The sequence below is a fragment of the Pelophylax lessonae genome (genome assembly GCF_965119305.1).
Source record: "Pelophylax lessonae genome assembly, chromosome: 1".
NCBI lineage: Eukaryota > Metazoa > Chordata > Amphibia > Anura > Ranidae > Pelophylax > Pelophylax lessonae.
In genome coordinates, this window is record NC_138768.1 from 219,601,906 (window position 1) to 219,623,138 (window position 21,233).

The window sequence follows — 21,233 nt, forward strand, 5'->3', positions numbered from 1 at the left end:
ACGTACAGAAGCACACTAGGCCCCAATTACTATTGTTTGTACACCTAAAAGGATGGATGAGGAGGAGGAGGAGGAGGAGGAGTATAGAACAGGCAGCACCCTCAAAGCTTCAGAAGTATGAGATGAACCCCAAAAACTTGGAAAGGTGGATCTCACACGTACCGACACAGACTATTCCGCAATTTAATTGAGCCCCAAAGGTTTTTATTGAATAGCGGAATAGGAAATCTGATCAAAAAAAAGTGTATGTTTTTCACACGTACAGAAGCACACTAGGCCCCAATTACTATTGTTTGTACACCTAAAAGGATGGATGAGGAGGAGGAGGAGGAGGAGTATAGAACAGGCAGCACCCTCAAAGCTTCAGAAGTATGAGATGAACCCCAAAAACTTGGAAAGGTGGATCTCACACGTACAGACACAGACTATTCCGCAATTTAATTGAGCCCCAAAGGTTTTTATTGAATAGCGGAATAGGAAATATGATCAAAAAAAGTGTATGTTTTTCACACGTACAGAAGCACACTAGGCCCCAATTACTATTGTTTGTACACCTAAAAGGATGGATGAGGAGGAGGAGGAGGAGTATAGAACAGGCAGCACCCTCAAAGCTTCAGAAGTATGAGATTGTGTTCACTGTACCCCACAAAGATTGTGTTCACTGTACCCCACAAAGATTGTGTTCACTGTACCCCACAAAGGTTTTGTTCACTGCACCCCACAAAGATTGTGTTCACTGCACTCCAAAAGGATTGTCTTCACTGCACCCCACAAAGATTGTGTTCACTGTACCCCACAAAGGTTTTGTTCACTGCACCCCACAAAGATTGTGTTCACTGTACCCCACAAAGGGTTTTGTTCACTGCACCCACAAAGATTGTGTTCACTGTACCCCCCAAATATTTTGTTCACTGCACCCCACAAGGATTGTCTTCACTGCACCCCACAAGGATTGTCTTCACTGCACCCCACAAAGATTGTGTTCACTGTACCCCACAAAGATTTTGTTCACTGCACTCCAAAAGGATTGTCTTCACTGCACCCCACAAAGATTGTGTTCACTGTACCCCACAAAGATTTTGTTCACTGCACTCCAAAAGGATTGTCTTCACTGCACCCCACAAAGATTGTGTTCACTGTACCCCACAAAGGTTTTGTTCACTGCACCCCACAAAGATTGTGTTCACTGTACCCCACAAAGGTTTTGTTCACTGCACCCCACAAAAATTGTGTTCACTGTACCCCCCAAAGATTTTGTTCACTGCACCCCACAAGGATTGTCTTCACTGCACCCCACAAGGATTGTCTTCACTGCACCTCACAAAGATTGTGTTCACTGTACCCCACAAAGGTTTTGTTCACTGCACCCCACAAAGATTGTGTTCACTGTACCCCACAAAGGTTTTGTTCACTGCACCCCACAAAGATTGTGTTCACTGTACCCCCCAAAGATTTTGTTCACTGCACCCCACAAGGATTGTCTTCACTGCACCCCACAAGGATTGTCTTCACTGCACCCCACAAGGATTGTCTTCACTGCACCCCACAAAGATTGTGTTCACTGTACCCCACAAAGATTTTGTTCACTGCACTCCAAAAGGATTGTCTTCACTGCACCCCACAAAGATTGTGTTCACTGTACCCCACAAAGGTTTTGTTCACTGCACCCCACAAAGATTGTGTTCACTGTACCCCACAAAGGTTTTGTTCACTGCACCCCACAAAGATTGTGTTCACTGTACCCCCCAAAGATTTTGTTCACTGCACCCCACAAGGATTGTCTTCACTGCACCCCACAAGGATTGTCTTCACTGCACCCCACAAAGATTGTGTTCACTGTACCCCACAAAGATTTTGTTCACTGCACCCCACAAAGATTGTGTTCACTGTACCCCACAAAGATTTTGTTCACTGCACTCCAAAAGCATTGTCTTCACTGCACCCCACAAAGATTGTCTTCACTGTACCCCATAAAGGTTTTGTTCACTGCACCCCACAAAGATTGTGTTCACTGTACCCCACAAAGGTTTTGTTCACTGCACCCCACAAAGATTGTGTTCACTGTACCCCACAAAGATTGTGTTCACTGTACCCCACAAAGGTTTTGTTCACTGCACCCCACAAGGATTGTCTTCACTGCACCCCACAAGGATTGTCTTCACTGCACCCCACAAAGATTGTGTTCACTGTACCCCACAAAGATTGTGTTCACCGCACCCCACAAAGATTGTGTTCACTGTACCCCACAAAGATTTTGTTCACTGCACTCCAAAAGGATTGTCTTCACTGCACCCCACAAAGATTGTGTTCACTGTACCCCACAAAGGTTTTGTTCACTGCACCCCACAAAGATTGTGTTCACTGTACCCCACAAAGGTTTTGTTCACTGCACCCCACAAAGATTGTGTTCACTGTACCCCACAAAGGTTTTGTTCACTGCACCCCACAAAGATTGTGTTCACTGTACCCCACAAAGGTTGTGTTCACTGCACCCCACAAAGGTTTTGTTCACTGCACCCCACAAAGATTGTGTTCACTGCACCCCACAAAGATTGTGTTCACTGTACCCCACAAAGGTTTTGTTCACTGCACCCCACAAAGATTGTGTTCACTGTACCCCACAAAGATTGTGTTCACTGCACTCCAAAAGGATTGTCTTCACTGCACCCCACAAAGATTGTGTTCACTGTACCCCACAAAGGTTTTGTTCACTGCACCCCACAAAGATTGTGTTCACTGTACCCCACAAAGGTTTTGTTCACTGCACCCCACAAAGATTGTGTTCACTGTACCCCCCAAAGATTTTGTTCACTGCACCCCACAAGGATTGTCTTCACTGCACCCCACAAGGATTGTCTTCACTGCACCCCACAAAGATTGTGTTCACTGCATCCCACAAAGGTTTTGTTCACTGCACCCCACAAAGATTGTGTTCACTGTACCCCCCCCAAAGATTTTGTTCACTGCACCCCACAAGGATTGTCTTCTCTGCACCCCACAAAGATTGTGTTCACTGTACCCCCCAAAGATTTTGTTCACTGCACCCCACAAGGATTGTCTTCACTGCACCCCACAAGGATTGTCTTCACTGCACCCCACAAAGATTGTGTTCACTGTACCCCCACAAAGGTTTTGTTCACTGCACCCCACAAAGATTTTGTTCACTGCACTCCAAAAGGATTGTGTTCACTGCACCCCAAAAAGATTGTGTTCACTGCAGCCCACACACAGAAAAATGGATGTGGATCACTGACACCTGCCTATCTCCTATCCCACACCACACAATATCGATTGTAGTTTGTAGAACACAGTTTCCCTAAAATTCAGCAGACTCTGTCCCTAACAGGATTGAGAAGAGATCGTAGATCAGGAGAACTAAGTGCAGACCCCACCCCACACAGCAATATCGATTGTAGTTTGTAGAACACTCTGACCCTAAAATTCAGCAGCAGCCTCTCCCTAACAGGTTTGAGAAGAGATCGTAGATCAGGATTGAGTGCAGACCCCACCCCCCACACAATATCGATTGTAGTTTGCAGAAGACACTGACCCTATAATTCAGCAGACTCTATCCCTAAAATGCCTACAACTCGCCCTGCCTAAACACTCCGACCTGTCCCTCAATTCTATCCGGACACAAATGGTTTTTTCCTGCCTATCTTTCCCTAATCAGCAGCCAGCACGTTGATGTGTGCTCTGTCCCTGATCTAAGCAGCATAATGACGCCGCTGCGGCTGCCTCGAACTTATAAAGACTTGGTCACATGCTTCAGACGGCCAATCACAGCTACTGAGACATTTGCAGGCATGGCTGGGATGGCTTAAGGCACACCAGTTAAACGATTGTTGATTGGCTGTTGAAAGCCCGCCATGAAAAGAGCGCCAAAGCATGCAAAACCCGGAAATAAAACGACCGAACACGGATTTTTACCCGAATATACAGTAAAGTGTCTGTGTTCGTGTTCGGGTAACAAAAATCCAATTATTCGGTACGAACACGAATAATACAGTCCGTGTTCGCTCAACACTATTTATAAGGCAAAAAATAAAATCACACAGGTGATCAAATACCACCAAAAGAAAGCTCTATTTGTGGCAAAAAAAAGGACATCAATTTTATTTGGGTACAGCATCGCACGACCGCGCAATTGTCCGTTTAAGTAACACAGTGCCGAATAGCAAAATAGGGCCTGGTCATTAAGCAGGAAAATCTTTCGGTCCAGAAGTGGTTGAAGAGAACAGGATTTTTTTCTTGGGTTGGGGGGGGGGGGGGGTTTACAAACACTTTAACTGGACAGCTTTATTTGTTTCATTTATGCTATTTAATATATAATTGAGTATATAAAGTCAGAAGAGGTTTGACATCTTGTGTCTTACCTGACTTGAAGATGGGGTTTCTAGAACTATATATAGGGTTGAGCGAACACGGACTGTATTATTCTGGACTTTTGGGTGTTCGGTACCCGGACACGGACCCGAACATTTTACTGTATATTTGGGATACAGTCCGTTAATTGGTAATTTTATTTCATGTTTTGGCGCGGTTTTAATGTTTCGGCGCGGTTTTAATGGCGCGGTTTCAACAGCTACAGGGCAGCCAATCAACAAGCGTTTAACAAGTGTGCCCTTAGAAGCCATCACAGCCATGCCTACTAATGGCATGGCTGTGATTGGTCAGTGCAGCATGTGACCCAGCCTCTATATAAACTGGAGTCACGTAGCGCCGCACGTCACTCTGCTCTAACTACTGTAGGGAGAGGTTCCTGATGCTGCTGAGGGAGAGATAGGAGATTATTGTAGGGGCAGGCTGGAGATTGCTTTCAGGGAAAGAATAGGAGAATCTTCTTTAATCAGACAGCGATCTACATCGATTTTATTGTGTGGGGGTGCAGTGCCCAATCTTTTTACCCTAACCCACCCATTTAGAGGAAAGAAAGATATTAAATGGCGGCCTAGTCTGTATCTGTACGTGTGTGAGATACACCCTTTGGATACTGTTGTTCTTTAAACATAGACATAGAATGTGTCGGCAGATAAGAACCATTTGGCCCATCTAGTCTGCCCAATATATCTGAATCCTATGAATAGTCCCTGGCACTATCTTGTATGAAGGATAGCCTTATGCCTATCTCATGCATGCTTAAACTCCTTCACTGTATTTGCAGCTACCACTTCTGCAGGAAGGTTATTCCATGCATCCACTACTCTCTCAGTAAAGTAATACTTCCTCATATTACTTTTAAACCTTTGCCCCTCTAATTTAAAACAGTGTCCTCTTGTGGTAGTTTTCTTCTTTTAAATATGCTCTCCTCCTTTACCGAGTTGATTCCCTTTATGTATTTAAAAGTTTCTATCATATCCCCTCTGTCTCTTCTTTCTTCCAAGCTATACATGTTAAGGTCCTTTAACCTTTCCTGGTAAGTTTTTTCCTGCAATCCATGTACTAGTTTAGTAGCTCTTCTCTGGACTCTCTCTAGAGTATTTTTTCTTTAAGCCCGTGGTGTGTGAACACACTCAGACTATCACCCGGTGGGTGCAAAAAAGGGCACACAAAAAAAGTGAAACACAAAAAGTGCACAGGGTGTACATATGGTCCCTGACCCTGATCCCCCAGGGCGCAAGGCTCCTGACAGGGACTGGGGTACTTACACTGGCTAACCTGGCCGAAACCAGGCAGCCCCGTTCTTTAGGAGGTCTGCTTAAACAGACCACCCCAATTACTAGGTGGGGCTCTCCCGAAGAGAGACCCCATGAGAGAGGGCGAACCAAGCCAGAAGGCCATATTCACCCCCTCCCAAGACTTTCAGGGACAGGCCCAAGGACCTACACCCTACTATGCACGCTGTGCCAAATAAAGTGTACCGCCACAATAAAAAAACACAAAACGCGAGACACACAACAACTAAAAGTGGGGAAAGGGTTAGTGAAGAAGAAGTGCAAGGTTAGTGCCACATTGCATTACTATGGCAGGCCATTCGGCCAGGAATAAAAAATTCCTCTGGTCCTGACTCCTGACCAAATGGCCCGGCCCTAGAGGCAGGTGTGAATGTGTGTGGGAAGTGCAGTGTCCTTGGTGCCATACTCATAGTGTTGCCATCCACCGTGAATTATGGCACCCCTGGACTGCCACGCCAGGGGCACATACACCACAGGCTTTTCAGAATCCCAGTCCCTGGCAAGATCAGTGCAGCCCCGTCCCTACCAGAAGGCTTCAGAACTTAGACAGCTTTGGGAAAGCCCGGCCCACAATCAGGGACACATACCTTTTCCAAGGCCAGACTCAACCCAGAAGGGGGAAAAAAGCCCCCCCCGCCGCCATCACCGTTCCTTACCATATACCATATACAGTTCCTTACCGTTCCATACGTACTATACACGTACTGAATTACAGGTCTGCCCCCTTCAACTTCTGGGTCTCCAAATTGGGCACATGGCCTGAGCTTGCCCTTTACGCCTTGAAGGTGCTGGCCTGCCCTGCAGCCAGTGTATTACCTGAATGTGTATTTAGCACGGCTGGGGGCGTTATCACAGACAAGCGCAGCCGCCTGTCCAGAGCCAATGTGGACAAGCTCACGTTCATTAAAACAAACCAGGCATGGATCCCCCAGGACTTGTCCGTACCTTGTGCAGAATAGACATGTATACCGGCCTTACCCAGCCATTATTTTATTTTTGATCTTTCTCACTCTTTTGGGGTGTACCCTAATTTAAAAAGAAATTTAAAATTAAAAACAAATACCAGTGTTGGCTACCTCGTCCTCCTCCACCGCCACTTCCACCTACACCGCCACATCCACAGCCACCTCAACCTCCTACTCCATATGGGCCTCGTCCTCCTAGATCAAGATGATTAATTTTTATTTTTCAGTTTTTTATGTTATTTTAAGGGATTTCCCTATCCACATTTGTTTGCAGAGCACTTACCATGCTCTTAAGAAGATTCTGCTGCCATTTGCAGCCCTCTAGCCTTTTCCATGTTTTTTTTAGAGCCATTTTAGTGCTCAAAAGTTTGGGTCACCATGGAGTTTAATGGGGTTCGGGATCGGGGTTAAGTTCGGGTTTTTTTTCAAGTTCGGCCGAACTCGCCGAACCCGCCGAACCTGGACATCCAGGTGTTTGCTCAACTCTAACTATCTACATTCATTTATAGACTCATATTTGTACATTTTCATGACTGCATGTTTTCTTTCTTGTTTATATTTTTCAAATATAAGGACAAATAATCTGTTATGGATTAAAGTCATGTTACTTTTAATAGTGAAATCTAAATATCTTAGACATGGAGTATTCTGGAACCCCTTATTGTGTATCCATTACTACTGCATTGGATTTCATTATGTATGTATTAACATCTTGGTGCTGACATCTAGTAGCAGTTTAGTATTACTACAAGTTGTTAATTATATGTGTATTATTAGTATAAATCAGATCCCATGTATGTTTGGATGTAAAACTATGCTGGATTAAGCTGCCATTCCTTATTGGAGAGTTGATCCGTCTGTGGAGAGTTCATATTCAACAGGTGACCGAATTGGATAGATGGTCCTTGGTCTAAAAGAGGTATGTCAATGCATAAAGCAGTATTTGAAAAAGAACAGATACACTTTCAAACAAACAAGACAAGGGAGATCCAGCTACAGGAACACCAAGAATTTATGGGTCACTAGGAGTCTCTTAGAATGTAAAACTGGGAGTATAAGGGTCACTTGGACTCTTCTCAGGAAATCATGGAAACAAGGAAGCACACACTGGAGGACCCTAGGAATCTTCTCTGCTGGGAAACAATGGGGCCATTTACTAAAACTGGAGCACACAGAATCCAGTGCAGCTGTTCATTATAACCAATCAGTTTTAAGGTGTTATTGTCAACGCTTATTTGAACAAGCTGAAGTTAGAAGCTGATTGGTTACTATGCACAGTGGCAAAATAATCTATGTGCTCCAGGACTAGTAAATCCCGTTAATGGGGAACACTAGAAATTTTCTACACTGGGAAACACAAAACATTTACATACATTACATACACCTCTCTTGGTCACCTTTCATAGGCTCATGTACATGTACCACATGTTTCAAGCCTTGGCACTGCTAACATCTAACATGCCTCTGTCACTCTCTCCTTTGGGATTAGGATGTTGTTCATATCTGTCACCTATGAGTATCCCACTCCCTTGCTTAAAGAAGATCTATTATTAGTACTAGGGTTAGAAAGCTCTTGGGACAAATACTGAATTCACCATATTCTATAGCGACAGAACTATAAAATAAACATTTTAAATAGATTGATCTTTTTTAAGAGCTTATTTATGTAGCACTACTCCCAAGGGAGCTGCTGGTTACGGGTCCCCCTGGGTTACCATTAGCAACAGTAGAACAATCTGGCATTTTCCAAGTGTTTTTACCTTAGACGAGAATCAGTCCAGTTTCTTTGGTTTTTATGTTTTATTAGGAACTTGGATAGGAGAAGGGATGATTGGGATACTCCAACTTGAACAACTATGCGCAATAAGCAGGGACGACTTGAGTAAATGCTGGTTAACACTGAGTAACGCTGGGTAACACTGAAATTGAGCTTGGTTTCAGTCTGTCACTAGCTGTGAAGTAATTCTCTGAGGTAATTTTTACTCTGAAGCAATCTGTACTCTGAAGCAACTGAACTGTACTGCTGAAGTAATCTGTACTGCTGGACAACTTCAGGGCCCTTCCTGGTACCCCCTTTGTTCCTAATCTTCAGGGTTCACTACACTGCACCCCCTTTACTGTAACACTCTGAGTGAGCTGGATCCTCTGACTTCTCTGGAGTGGTCCTCTCTCTAGGCAGACCCCTAGGCAGATCCCTTGGTACTCACGATACTGTTTTTCCCAAAGTCCTCTGCCCAACAGCTCCACTGGTCAGCACACTGGATCCTCTGCAGCCCAGCTCCACTCCTGGTCCCTAGGCCGACTGCCTGGACCACCTTCCTTACTCTGCAGGAGGAGAGACAGCCATCCACCTCCTCCTGGGACTTTGCTCCTGCCAAAAGACGCCCTGTCACATGCCCTATTTGGATTTATTCCCAATCCCAGGATGCATTGTAGCAATGCCTACCCACTGGGACAGTCATAAACCCTGGTGTGCTATTGGCTAGGTTTCCTCTGCTGTCCAACAAGATCCCTCTTTGGATACAGTGGGGAGAACTCCCCAGACTCAATAAGTCACACCTGGGAGCATGTGACAGGCTAACCTGCAGATCAGGCTCTCCTGATAAGAAGAACAGAGCCATACATATATTTTACCTAGCACCTACCTAGGAGGGTGCAGCACTTACAATTTTCATAAAAAGAAAAAGTCTTACCCGAGATTAGTGTTTTCCTGTTTCCAGGGGCTACTGGCTTGAAGGGCAGATCCTGGATATGGTCCTCAGTACCAGTAAATACAGCAAAAATCAAAAGATCCCTCTTGTTTTGTGCCTTTTTTTGCAACAATAAAACTGTGTTACAAAAATTTATTTTCTTTATTGATTCATAAAAAACATTAAAATAAATTAAAACTAGAATGAAATTGAGGCTGTTTTTTCCAAAAATATACAAATATACTGTATTGCAGTATGGGTTATACATAAAAACCTACACCTATCAACATATAACCAGAGACATGTTATGTCTAAAGTTTGGTTGATGCAGAATCCAACACAGTTTGAAATATTGTTGTGTTTTTCCTCAGAGGTGTATAGAATGAATGAAGGATTCAGACTTAGGAGCATATAAACAGTCGTCATGTAAAAGTTTTTATTAATACCAAAAATGCAGGGAAGCTGCTAGACCATAGACCAGGCCACCTACGAATCACTGAGGCCATCAAAACATATCATACATACAGGACGGTGAACATACGATTATCCATTTGACCTCCCTTCATGACCAGACCATTTGTTTTTTATTCGGCACTGTGCTACTTTAAATGACAATTGTGTGGTCATGCAATGCTGTACCCAAACAAAATCGATATATTTTTTTCACACAAATAGAGCGTTCTTTTGGTGGTACCTCTGGGTTTTTCATTTTTTATTATAAAAACTTCAAAATACTGACAAAAACTTTCTGCTATAAAACATATCAAATAACAAAAAAAAACAAAAAACAAAAATACTTTTAGCCACTTCAGCTCCGAAAGGTTTTACCCCCTTAATGACCAGGCCATTTTTTGCGATTCGGCACTGCGTTACTTTAACGAAAAATTCCGCGGTCATGCGACGCTGTACCCAAATACAATTGATGTCCTTTTTTTTCCCCACAAATAGAGCTTTCTTTTGGTGGTATTTGATCACCTCTGCAGTTTTTAGATTTTGCGCTATAAACAAAAAAAGAGAGACAAATGCCATATTTTTTACTTTCTGCTATAAAACATTCCCAATAAAAAAATTTAAAAAATCGAATTTTTTTATCAGTTTAGGCCATATTTTTGGTAAAAAAAAAAAATCCCAAAAAGCGTATTTTAATTGGTTTGCGCAAAAGTTATAGCGTTTGCAAACTACGGGATAGATTTTCTGGAATTTATATATTTTTTGTTTTTAAGTAATGGCGGTGATTAGCATTTTTTAGCAGGACTGTGACATTGCGGCAGACAGATTGGGCCCCTAACTGACATTTTTGACACTTTTTGGGGACCAGTGACATTAATACAGTAATCAGTGCTAAATTGTATGCACTGTTGCTGTATAAATGACACTGGCAGGGAAGGGGTTAACACTGGGGGTGATCAAAGGGGTTAATGTGTACCTAAATGTGCTTACTAACTGTGTATGGGAATGGTTCTGTGACAGGCACAGAGAGATCGAAGTCTCAGCTTAGCTGAAACTCCTGATCCCTCCCTGCCTGTCTCACAGAAGACTCGCCTGCTTTGTTTACATAAGCAAGCGGGTCTTTTGTCAGTTTATCTGACAATAACGGGAGGAAGGCGGCAATCGCTGCTGCTCCTCCCGCGGCCCGCCTCCCGCTGTGTCTAAACACAGCGGGAGAGCGGCTCCGGTGGAGCGCACGCCACCAAAACCTTGTGCATGAAATCACGTGATTACGTACTACGTGATTTTGCACAGCCGAGCCGCTCTGCCGCAGTAATACTACGGTGGACGGTCGGCAAGAGGTTAATAAATTTTGGCCAAAATGTATTTTGCTACTTGCCTTAAAAAATAAATAAGAGTCCAATAAGTGTATCTTGATTAGTTTGTGTGAAAGTTATAGTGTCTACAAATTTTTTTTTTTATACTAGTAATGGTGGCAATCAGCGACTTATAACAGGACTGCGATAGCACTGTGGGCAATATGATACTAACTAATTTCCACTGACATTACCAGTGACATCATTACAGTGATAATAATACTTGTAATAATGTGCACTGTCACTGTACTAATGACACAAGGGCAAGATGAGGTTAACATCTAGGGGGAACAAGGGGTTTTATGTGTGCCCAACAAGTGTTTATGTGTGTACTGTGTTCTGCTTTTACTGGGCATCTAGTTGTTTTCATTCCATGCTTAGCAAAGAATGAACAAACAACGAGATCCCCTGTCACTGAATAACACAGTGTTGTTTACATTCAAAGAGCTGTGTTTGAGGAAGCTCAGAGCTGATCACCAGGTACCGGCAGTCATTCATTGGCCGGGACCCAGTGATGGGTATGTGCTGTGACAGTGGCATAGCATGGGTTGTCACTGCTCGGGGCAAGGCAAGTAATTTGCGCCCCCTAACCTGTGGACTTACCTATTCTCAGCTTGCCCTGGTCTAGTCACATGGTCCCCCATGTTAGTCAGCGGTGGCTGCAGGGGAGAGGAGAGAACTCTTGACAATGACTAGTAAATCCTCGAGCGGTGACATTACCCACAGACTCCTACATCCAATCTGTTGTTGGGGGTCCCTATGAAGCTGCAGAGCTCTGTAGGCATGTGGCTAGTTGAAGCAGAGTTTTTGATGGAAGTACAGCTGTCAGGCTTCAGGCTGGAACATAAGCAACAGCAGCTTCCAGAAGTAACAAGATGGCTGTGGCTCCAAACAGCACCTCCCTAACTGGGTTAAAATGACAAGTGGAGGGGATGTGGCTACATGTTTTAGGGCAGACAGGAGTGCCCCTTTATCAAACCATAGGAACTCATCCTGAGGTTGAAGGTCAGTGTAGGCCTTTTGGAGCTCCCCTAATAAAAAAGTGCTCGCACATCAGACAACTGCTCCATGTGTAGCTTCTCATGTACAAAGGCGCCAAGGTAGGCTTCAACATCATCCCTGTAAGAAGAGGTTTGCTGTTCAGAGTGGTGTTTCTGTTCAATCCAGCCGGGACTTGGCGAATGCACATGCGCGAATGCGCGAACGCGCGTACGCGCGCACGCGTGCACGCAAGCACGCGAGCACGCAGACATGCAATGTGACAGATGCTGGCGCCAAATGGACTATTTAAACTCAGCCCTTGCACAGCTCCAGTGCTGCTTTGTCTTCAGCCTTGTTGACCTGAACCTGCTACCAGTACCAGACCCGGCTTGTCCTGACTATCCTCTGCTCTCCGCCTGCACCGACCTCGGCTTGTCCCTTGACCTCCGCTCCAGTCTGCTCCTTCTGGCTCCTGTATGACCGTTTGGCTTCTGACCCGACTTGTCTCAGTACGCTCCTGCCACCAGCACCAGTTGCCTGCATCACCTGCTCTGGACCTACCCGGCTATCCCTGTCTGTGGACATCAGCTTGCTTCCATTTACATCAGGCACTCGTGCTACTCTAAACTCGGCACCTCCTGTCTGCACATCAGGGGTCCCGAGTCGGAGGCGTAAGAGAGGCCTTCCTCACCGTTCAGGCTCACCTCCAGGTACGTGATAATCCCCCAGCCTCCAGCTTACTCTCAAACAGGGCCTAACATGATCTTTTGCTTTTCAGACATGTTCCCTTGCTGATGACCATTTAATAAGACCTGGTGAGCTGAATTCAGCTGTTACATCTTTTTGGCTGCTAAATAATTTGCCTTTTGCTGGTTTACATTTGCCAGTATAAGCTGTTTTAAAAAATCCTCCATTTTGTTTAACAGTGTGTCATGGTCAGGAGTCAGGCTCAGAGACCAGTAGCTATAGCAGCAGAGAGGCTTTCACCAACCAAAAGGATAAGTACACAAGAAGTTCACACTGGCAGATGACATGGGCTCACCCGAGGCATTGAGTCTAAGCCCTAACTAGTATTTACCAGAGCTTGTGATGGTGGAGATGGGTTTTGCTGTGTGTTAGTACCTGTCATGGTTAGGGGTCAGGCTCAAAGACCAGTAGCTATAACACTAGAGAGGCTCCTCCTACCAACAGGATGGAAATACAAGCAGGTCACCCTGGCGGATGATGCGGGATCACTCAAAGTGCGGGATCTAAGCACTAATCAGTATTCATCAGAGCTCCTGATGGTGGAGATGGAGTTTGCTGTGTGTTGGTACCAGGTCACGGTCCTCAGGAGGTGAGCAAGCTGGGGCCCAGTAGTGGATATAGCAGGTAGGGACCAAGCAGAAGGATGGTCAGTAAACAAGCCAAAGCTTAGTAAAAAGTAGTTGCAGGTTGGTATCAACCCGGAAGTGTAGTTGAGGAACAAGCCAAACGCGGTAATGAGTGATAGTCAAAATAAGGACAGCTGCAGGTATGCAAAGGAGGAAGACATTGGCTAAAGAGCAGAATAATCTGGCAAATAGGAAGTGCAGAGATATGGCTTAAATCAGGACGTTCATGGGAGGAACAAAGAGTTCTAAGTTGATCAGAGACAAGGCAAGATTATCCAGGGGGTCAGACAAGGAGCTGTCCAATATCTTAGGAGGTACAGCGAGAAGAGCTACAGCCAGACACTGCAAAGGTGTCAAGGTCTTACCTTGCCCCCCTGTTGGCAGCCATCTTGGACATGCGCAGACTGTTGCCTCATATAAACCCTGATTGCATCATCACTTGCCTACTGCTTGGGTGTCGAAAAGTGATGATGCTGCACACCTGACTATATAAATCACCTGATGGGCTGCAGCCCTTGCCCTTGCATTTGTGCTCCAAGGTGCATCACTGCTGGCAGTCTTCTATTCTCCATATTCCTTTGTGTCTGACCAGGCTTGGCTGATGACCTGGCTCTCGACCCTGCATCGGCAGACTACAGGCTTCTGGACTCGACCCTGGCTTGGATGACTACCCACTTCTGGACTCGACCCCCGCTTGGATGACTACCCGCTTCTGGACTCGACCCCAGCTTGGATGACTAACCACTTCTGGAATTGACCCCGGCCTATTTCTGATGTCGCTCCTAACTCTTGCTGAGCTTTTTATTGTTGTTTGCTCCAATAAACTGCTTTATTTTACCTGCATCTCCGTGTGGTCTGGTTTCCTGGCACCCAGACAAGAGGTAGCAGGTTCAGATCCTGACTATCTCAGTGCTACACCAGTGCAACCACATCAAATCCCTGATCTGCCACACCAGTCACCCACGCCAGTGCAGCCATATCAGAGCCCTGATCTACCATGTCAGTGCAGCCACACTAGTGCAGCCATATCAGAGCCCTGATCTGACATGCCAGTCACAAATGCCAGTGCAGCCATCTCAGAGCCCTGATCTGCCATGCCAGTGCAGCCTCATCAGTGTCCAGATCAGCCATGCCAGTGTACCCACACCAGTGTCCTGATCAGCCAGACCATTGCCACCATATCAGTGTTCTGATCAGCCACACCAGTGTATCTACACCAGTGCATCCTCATTAATGTCCTGATCAGCCACGCTAGTGCAAATCAGAAAATTGGCCTGGGCCAGAAGGGGGTGAAAGTTTCCAGTAGTAAAGTGGTTAGTTTCCTTAGAGTCCTGATCAGCCATGCCAGTGCAGCCACATAAGTGTCCTGATCAGCCACATCAGTACAGCCACAACAGTGCAGCCTCATCAGTGTCCTGATCAGCCACGCCAGTGAAACCACATTGGTCTCCTGATCAGCCACATCAGTACATCCCCACCAGTGCAGCCTCATTAGTGTCCTGATCAGCCACACCGGTGCAGCACCATCATTGTCCTGATTAGCCATGTGAGTGCAGCCACATCAGTGTCCTGATCAGCCACACCAGTCCAGATACATCAGCGTCCTGATTAGCCACGCCAGTGCAGCCACATCATTGTCCTGATTAGCCACACCAGTGCAGCCTCATCAGTGTCCTGATCAGCCACGCCAGTGCAGCCTTATCAGTGTCCTGATCAGCCACACCAGTGTATCTAAACCAGTGCATCCTCATTAGTGTTCTGATCAACCATGCCAGTGCAGCCACACCAGTGCAAATATGAAAAGAAGAAGGAGGTGAAAGTGTCCAGTATTTAAGTGGTTAAATTACATTTGCATTTACTGCATGACCGTCAAGTGCTCATGTGGACAAATGCAATGTCATTTGGAATTTTAGTGACCACAAAACTGTGAAAAAGTCACTATCATACTAAATTGTATCCTTGCCAATCTAACCTGATCTTATGTGAATGTCCTGCTAACAGTTTACATAAAATATATATATATTTTTGTTCCTGTGTGTTTTACAATGTAGCATAAGAAGGAGAAGTAAAGCTTTTCCATCATGCATTCTCAATAAAGTTTCCATTAATCTAAAAAAGTTTATTTGCTTTGGATTAAGTAAAAAAGTGTTGAAACCGCTCACAGGCTTTTACAGCTTGGTAGAAGGAGGAATTGTAATGTGATTTATTATCTAGTCTGAAGATAAATCCATTCTCAAGTTAGGCAGCTTTCTAACATGAGGGGACCTCAGGCACTTTTGGTGGGCAATAAAAGTTCTAGGGAGAACCTGAACGCCACAATTATCTTTTTTCAACCTGACTATGTAAGGACAAAGGTTTAGATGTCCAAAATGTATTTAATCATAAATGTTCAAAGTCTTTGAATTTCTGAGACAAAAAAAATGAGACTCCCAAATCTTTAGAGTGCCACACTTGTTCTCCCTACTAGTGTTGAGCGAACACGGACTGTATTATTCGTGTTCGTACCGAATAATTGGATTTTTTTTTCCCGAACACGGACACGGACACTTTACTGTATGTTCGGGTAAAAATCCGTGTTCGGTCGTTTTATTTCCGGGTTTTGCATGCTTTGGCGCTCTTTTCATGGCGGGCTTTCAACAGCCAATCAACAATCGTTTAACTGGTGTGCCTTAAGCCATCCCAGCCATGCCTGCAAATGTCTTAGTAGCTGTGATTGGCCGTCTGAAGCATGTGACCAAGTCTTTATAAGTTCGAGGCAGCCGCCGCAGCAGCGTCATTCTGCTGCTTAGCTAAGGGACAGAGCACACATCAATGTGCTGGCTGCTGATTAGGGAAAGATAGGCAGGAAAAAACCATTTGTGTCCGGATAGAATTGAGGGACAGGTCGGAGTGTTTAGGCAGGGCGAGTTGTAGGCATTTTAGGGATAGAGTCTGCTGAATTATAGGGTCAGTGTCTTCTACAAACTACAATCGATATTGCTGTGTGGGGGGTGGGGTGAATCTGCACTCAATCCTGATTTACGATCTCTTCTCAATCCTGTTAGGGACAGAGTCTGCTGAATTTTAGGGAAACTGTGTTCTACAAACTACAATCGATATTGCTGTGTGGTGTGGGATTGGAGATAGGCAGGTGTCAGTGATCCACATCCATTTTTCTGTGTGTGAGCTGCAGTGAACACAATCTTTTTGGGCTGCAGTGAACACAATCTTTTTGGGCTGCAGTGAACACAATCTTTTTGGGCTGCAGTGAACACAATCTTTTTGGGGTGCAGTGAACAAAATCTTTTTGGGGTGCAGTGAACACAATCCTTTTTGGTGTGCAGTGAACACAATCTTTGTGGGGTGCAGTGAACAAAATCCTTTGTGGGGTGCAGTGAACACAATCTTTTTGGGGTGCAGTGAACAAAATCCTTTTTGGGGTGCAGTGAACAACATCCTTTTTGGGGTGCAGTGAACACAATCTTTTTGGGGTGCAGTGAACAAAATCCTTTGTGGGGTGCAGTGAACACAATCTTTTTGGGGTGCAGTGAACACAATCTTTTTGGGGTGGAGTGAACAACATCCTTTTTGGGTTGCAGTGAACAAAATCCTTTTTGGGGTGCAGTGAACAAAATCATTTTTGGGGTGCAGTGAACACAATCTTTTTGGGGTGCAGTGAACACAATCTTTGTGGGGTGCAGTGAACACAATCTTTTTGGGGTGGAGTGAACAACATCCTTTTTGGGGTGCAGTGAACAACATCCTTTTTGGGGTGCAGTGAACACAATCTTTTTGGGGTGCAGTGAACACAATCTTTGTGGGGTACAGTGAACAGAATCTTTGTGGGGTGCAGTGAACACAATCTTTGGGGGGTACAGTGAACACAATCTTTTTGGGGTGCAGTGAACACAATCTTTGTGGGGTGCAGTGAACACAATCTTTTTGGGGTGGAGTGAACAAAATCATTTTTGGGGTGCAGTGAACAACATCCTTTTTGGGGTGCAGTGATCAAAATCCTTTTTGGGGTGCAGTGAACACAATCTTTTTGGGGTGCAGTGAACAAAATCCTTTGTGGGGTGCAGTGAACACAATCTTTGGGGGGGTACAGTGAACACAATCTTTTTGGGGTGCAGTGAACACAATCTTTGTGGGGTACAGTGAACAGAATCTTTGTGGGGTGCAGTGAACACAATCTTTGGGGGGTACAGTGAACACAATCTTTTTGGGGTGCAGTGAACACAATCTTTGGGGGGTACAGTGAACACAATCTTTTTGGGGTGCAGTGAACACAATCTTTGTGGGGTGCAGTGAACACAATCTTTGGGGGGGTACAGTGAACACAATCTTTTTGGGGTGCAGTGAACAACATCCTTTTAGGGTGCAGTGAACACAATCTTTGTGGGGTGCAGTGAACAACATCCTTTTAGGGTGCAGTGAACACAATCTTTGTGGGGTACAGTGAACAGAATCTTTGTGGGGTGCAGTGAACACAATCTTTGGGGGGTACAGTGAACACAATCTTTGTGAGGTGCAGTGAACACAATCTTTGTGGGGTGCAGTGAACACAATCATTGTGGGGTGCAGTGAACTCAATCTTTGTGGGGTACAGTGAACACAATCTCATACTTCTGAAGATTTGAGGGTGCTGCCTGTTCCATACTCCCCCTACTCCTCATCTAGCCTTTTAGGGGTACAAACAATAGTAATTGGGGCCTAGTGTGGTTGTGTACGTGTGATATACATACACTTTTTTTGGATCATATTTTCTATTCCGCTATTTAATCAAAAACCTTTGGGGATCAGTTAAATTGGGGGATAGTCTGTGTTGGTACGTGTGAGAGAGATCCACCTTTCCAAGTTGTTGGGGTTCATCTCATACTTCTGAAGGTTTGAGGGTGCTGCCTGTTCCATACTCCCCCTACTCCTAGCCTTTTAGGGGTACAAACAATAGTAATTGGGGCCTAGTGTGGTTGTGTACGTGTGATATACATACACTTTTTTTGGATCATATTTTCTATTCCGCTATTTAATCAAAAACCTTTGGGGATCAGTTAAATTGGGGGATAGTCTGTGTTGGTACGTGTGAGAGAGATCCACCTTTCCAAGTTGTTGGGGTTCATCTCATACTTCTGAAGGTTTGAGGGTGCTGCCTGTTCCATACTCCCCCTACTCCTCATATAGCCTTTTAGGGGTACAAACAATAGTAATTGGGGCCCAGTGTGGTTGTGTACGTGTGATATACATACACTTTTTTTGGATCATATTTTCTATTCCGCTATTTAATCAAAAACCTTTGGGGATCAGTTAAATTGGGGGATAGTCTGTGTTGGTACGTGTGAGAGAGATCCACCTTTCCAAGTTGTTGGGGTTCATCTCATACTTCTGAAGGTTTGAGGGTGCTGCCTGTTCCATACTCCCCCTACTCCTCATCTAGCCTTTTAGGGGTACAAACAATAGTAATTGGGGCCCAGTGTGGTTGTGTACGTGTGATATACATACACTTTTTTTGGATCATATTTTCTATTCCGCTATTTAATCAAAAACCTTTGGGGATCAGTTAAATTGGGGGATAGTCTGTGTTGGTACGTGTGAGAGAGATCCACCTTTCCAAGTTGTTGGGGTTCATCTCATACTTCTGAAGGTTTGAGGGTGCTGCCTGTTCCATACTCCCCCTACTCCTAGCCTTTTAGGGGTACAAACAATAGTAATTGGGGCCTAGTGTGGTTGTGTACGTGTGATATACATACACTTTTTTGGATCATATTTTCTATTCCGCTATTTAATCAAAAACCTTTGGGGATCAGTTAAATTGGGGGATAGTCTGTGTTGGTACGTGTGAGAGAGATCCACCTTTCCAAGTTGTTGGGGTTCATCTCATACTTCTGAAGGTCTGAGGGTGCTGCCTGTTCCATACTCCCCCTACTCCTAGCCTTTTAGGGGTACAAACAATAGTAATTGGGACCTAGTGTGGTTGTGTACGTGTGATATACATACACTTTTTTTGGATCATATTTTCTATTCCGCTATTTAATCAAAAACCTTTGGGGATCAGTTAAATTGGGGGATAGTCTGTGTTGGTACGTGTGAGAGAGATCCACCTTTCCAAGTTGTTGGGGTTCATCTCATACTTCTGAAGGTTTGAGGGTGCTGCCTGTTCCATACTCCCCCTACTCCTAGCCTTTTAGGGGTACAAACAATAGTAATTGGGGCCTAGTGTGGTTGTGTACGTGTGATATACATACACTTTTTTTGGATCATATTTTCTATTCCGCTATTTAATCAAAAACCTTTGGGGATCAGTTAAATTGGGGGATAGTCTGTGTTGGTACGTGTGAGAGAGATCCACCTTTCCAAGTTGTTGGGGTTCATCTCATACTTCTGAAGGTTTGAGGGTGCTGCCTGTTCCATACTCCCCCTACTCCTCATCTAGCCTTTTAGGGGTACAAACAATAGTAATTGGGGCCCAGTGTGGTTGTGTACGTGTGATATACATACACTTTTTTTGGATCATATTTTCTATTCCGCTATTTAATCAAAAACCTTTGGGGATCAGTTAAATTGGGGGATAGTCTGTGTTGGTACGTGTGAGAGAGATCCACCTTTCCAAGTTGTTGGGGTTCATCTCATACTTCTGAAGGTTTGAGGGTGCTGCCTGTTCCATACTCCCCCTACTCCTAGCCTTTTAGGGGTACAAACAATAGTAATTGGGGCCTAGTGTGGTTGTGTACGTGTGATATACATACACTTTTTTTGGATCATATTTTCTATTCCGCTATTTAATCAAAAACCTTTGGGGATCAGTTAAATTGGGGGATAGTCTGTGTTGGTACGTGTGAGAGAGATCCACCTTTCCAAGTTGTTGGGGTTCATCTCATACTTCTGAAGGTCTGAGGGTGCTGCCTGTTCCATACTCCCCCTACTCCTAGCCTTTTAGGGGTACAAACAATAGTAATTGGGGCCTAGTGTGGTTGTGTACGTGTGATATACATACACTTTTTTTGGATCATATTTTCTATTCCGCTATTTAATCAAAAACCTTTGGGGATCAGTTAAATTGGGGGATAGTCTGTGTTGGTACGTGTGAGAGAGATCCACCTTTCCAAGTTGTTGGGGTTCATCTCATACTTCTGAAGGTTTGAGGGTGCTGCCTGTTCCATACTCCCCCTACTCCTAGCCTTTTAGGGGTACAAACAATAGTAATTGGGGCCTAGTGTGGTTGTGTACGTGTGATATACATACACTTTTTTTGGATCATATTTTCTATTCCGCTATTTAATTAAAAACCTTTGGGGATCAGTTAAATTGGGGGATAGTCTGTGTTGGTACGTGTGAGAGAGATCCACCTTTCCAAGTTGTTGGGGTTCATCTCATACTTCTGAAGGTTTGAGGGTGCTGCCTGTTCCATACTCCCCCTACTCCTAGCCTTTTAGGGGTACAAACAATAGTAATTGGGGCCTAGTGTGGTTGTGTACGTGTGATATACATACACTTTTTTTGGATCATATTTTCTATTCCGCTATTTAATCAAAAACCTTTGGGGATCAGTTAAATTGGGGGATAGTCTGTGTTGGTACGTGTGAGAGAGATCCACCTTTCCAAGTTGTTGGGGTTCATCTCATACTTCTGAAGGTTTGAGGGTGCTGCCTGTTCCATACTCCCCCTACTCCTCATCTAGCCTTTTAGGGGTACAAACAATAGTAATTGGGGCCCAGTGTGGTTGTGTACGTGTGATATACATACACTTTTTTTGGATCATATTTTCTAT